Genomic DNA, 2,787 nt, shown 5'->3' on the forward strand with positions numbered 1-2,787 from the left:
CATAGCATCATAATTTCGAAATATTTATAGAACCGTCAAAAGCTTGTTTATTTTTATGTTTTTTTATTTATTTATTAGTGTTGCTTCATGTTTTGTAGCAATTGCTGTTCCTTTGCAGATATCATCAGAAAAAGGTAATTAAGATGACAAATCTATTGGACTTTCAAAGAGATCAAGTTGTTGGTGCTTGTATGACAGGCGCTAGCATAACGAAAACACCCGAAATGTTTAGTGTATCAAGAAGTACTTTCTCGAGAGTAATGACAGCCTTTGAGAAAGAGGGAAAAACCTCCTCATTGAAACAAAACTCCGGAAGAAAACCAAAACTTTCAGATAGGGACCGACGAACTCTTATGCGAATTGTTAGAAAGGATCACAAAAGTGCAGCTCCCAAAATTACTGCAGAGTTTAATGACCACCTCGAGAACTCAGTTTCCACAAAATCTGTTCGCCGAGAGCTGCACAAACCCGGATTTCATGGGCAGGCTACAATAAGAAAACCACTGCTTTTAAAAACAAAGGTTGCAAAGCGTTTGGAGTGGAGTAAAAACCAACAGAATTGGTCCCTAGAGCAGTGAAAGAATGTTATTTTCTCGGAAGAGTCAAGCTTTACCTTATTTCCGACCACAGGCCGAGTATGTGTATGGAGTCAGCCAAAAGAAGCATTTAACCCAGACTGACTTCTTCCAACTATTAAACATGGAGGATGATCTGTGATGATCTGCGGGGCTATATCTTGGAAATCCGTCGGCCCAATGGTTTCCCTTCATGGCAGAATTAATAGCCAAGACTATTTAAGCATTTATTCTCATCAAATTCATCCTATGTTTGCGGAATTTGAACATCTTATCTGGCCACCACAGTCCTCAGATCTCAATATTATTGAACACTTATTGTGCATTTTAGAATAACAAGTAAGGAGTCTACCCGATTTCTTGTGCTTATGAAGTATTGAGGTGTTCGTGTGGTCAATCTACGCCCTTTAATATAATTATCTATGTATTTATAAATTTAGTATAGAATTTTACCTACAAGAGTTTTATTTCACGCTGGCCACTTGATAAAATCATTAAAGTATAGATAGATAGATAGATAGATAGATAGATAGATAGATATTTGTGTGTGTGTGTGTGTGTGTGTGTGTGTGTGTGTGTGTGTGTGTGTGTGTGTGTGTGTGTGTGTGTGTGTGTGTGTGTGTGTGTGTGTGTGTGTGTGTGTGTGTGTATGCATATATGGGTACAGGACGTCACAAAACTTACACAACACGAAATACAAAAGACAACATGAAATAAGAAGACAAACTTTTGCGAACAACGAGGGAAACAAATGGAATTCAAGACAAGTAACATAAAGAACGACCCTTCATCAGTTGTCGGCTGTTTTATCTCCTCCACACTTCGAGCAATTCACAACAATATGTGCCTTCGAGGAAACAATTGCTCCCGCAAACCGAATTTGGGATTTTGCGGAAAATGAAAGTTGGTAACAAAATCAGGACAGTGAAATAAGCAGTGAGGGCTTCTAAGCCAGACGGAGTAAGGTGGCGAAAGCTGAAGAACATTCTTTGACAGCAGAAAAGGTGTGAAAGGTGACAGACAAGAATACGTCTGGTCTGTGCAACAGACCAGAAAAAAACAATGATGAACACGTGTGGAAAATAACGATGGGCGATGGTCACGTATAAACAACAAGAGAGTAAAGGAGGAAGAGGGCGAGAGAGAGAGAGAGAGAGAGAGAGAGAGAGATAGAAAATGGTGAAGGAGAGGAAAAAAAGAATTAGAGAAAGGATGAGAGGGGAAACAAAAAGGAGAGAAGAAAGAGAAAAAAAGAATTAGAGAAAGGAAGAGAGAGAAAAATGAAAGGGGAAAGAGGGAGAGTGAGAAAACAGTACAGAGTCGCATCAAAATTATTAAGATAAACTTACTTGGAAATAGATACGTGGCGTTCAATCATATAATATAACTAAATATATATATAGACTTATACACATACGTATATGCACATAGTGACACACACACACACACACACACACACACATATATATATATATGTGTGTGTGTGTGTGTGTGTGTGTGTGTGTGTATAAAAGGCAGGATGTGTGTGTGTGTATATATAAAAGGCAGGATGTGTGTGTGTACGTAAATGTAATTTATGCACGTCCACAAATTAGCACGCATGTCGCTCCAATTTTAGGAGGACATTCGTCATGACCCTATCTGCATTTTCGTCAAGTTTTTCTCTCAAAGGCACCCGCGTATAGCTGTAAAAATTGATTTTCAACCATAACTTTTACCAATTTTGAAGTTTGCTAACATGGCGAAGTGAAAGTGTGCGTTTGCGCGTGAAGGAGAGAGAGAAATTGTGTGTTGATGTATGTGTGTGTGAGAGAGAGAGGGGGAGTGAGAGAGAGAGGGGGAGTGAGAGAGAGAGAGAGAGGGGGAGTGAGAGAGAGAGAGGGGGAGTGAGAGAGAGAGATAGAGATTGTTTGCTAGCGTCTAACAAAAAAAAGTAAAGAAAAATTGGGAGAGGGAGACAAAAAGCGTCTAATGAAAGAAAAGCTAGGTGTGAGTAAGGAAGACAGAGTAAGTGTAAAATGTAAAATGCTTTTTTTTTTCTTAAAGATAAGATATAGTGTCAATTATAAGATGTTTTTGAAAGACACTACATTTTATAATGATATTATTTATACTTTCTCACACAACAATTAAAATATATTTATTTTAAATCATTTGTTTATTTTAGATCGTTCATCTTTCTCCCCCGCCTTTCACTCTCTCTCTCTCTCTC

The sequence above is a fragment of the Octopus bimaculoides genome, chromosome 11 (assembly GCF_001194135.2).
Source record: "Octopus bimaculoides isolate UCB-OBI-ISO-001 chromosome 11, ASM119413v2, whole genome shotgun sequence".
In the NCBI taxonomy this organism is placed as follows: domain Eukaryota; kingdom Metazoa; phylum Mollusca; class Cephalopoda; order Octopoda; family Octopodidae; genus Octopus; species Octopus bimaculoides.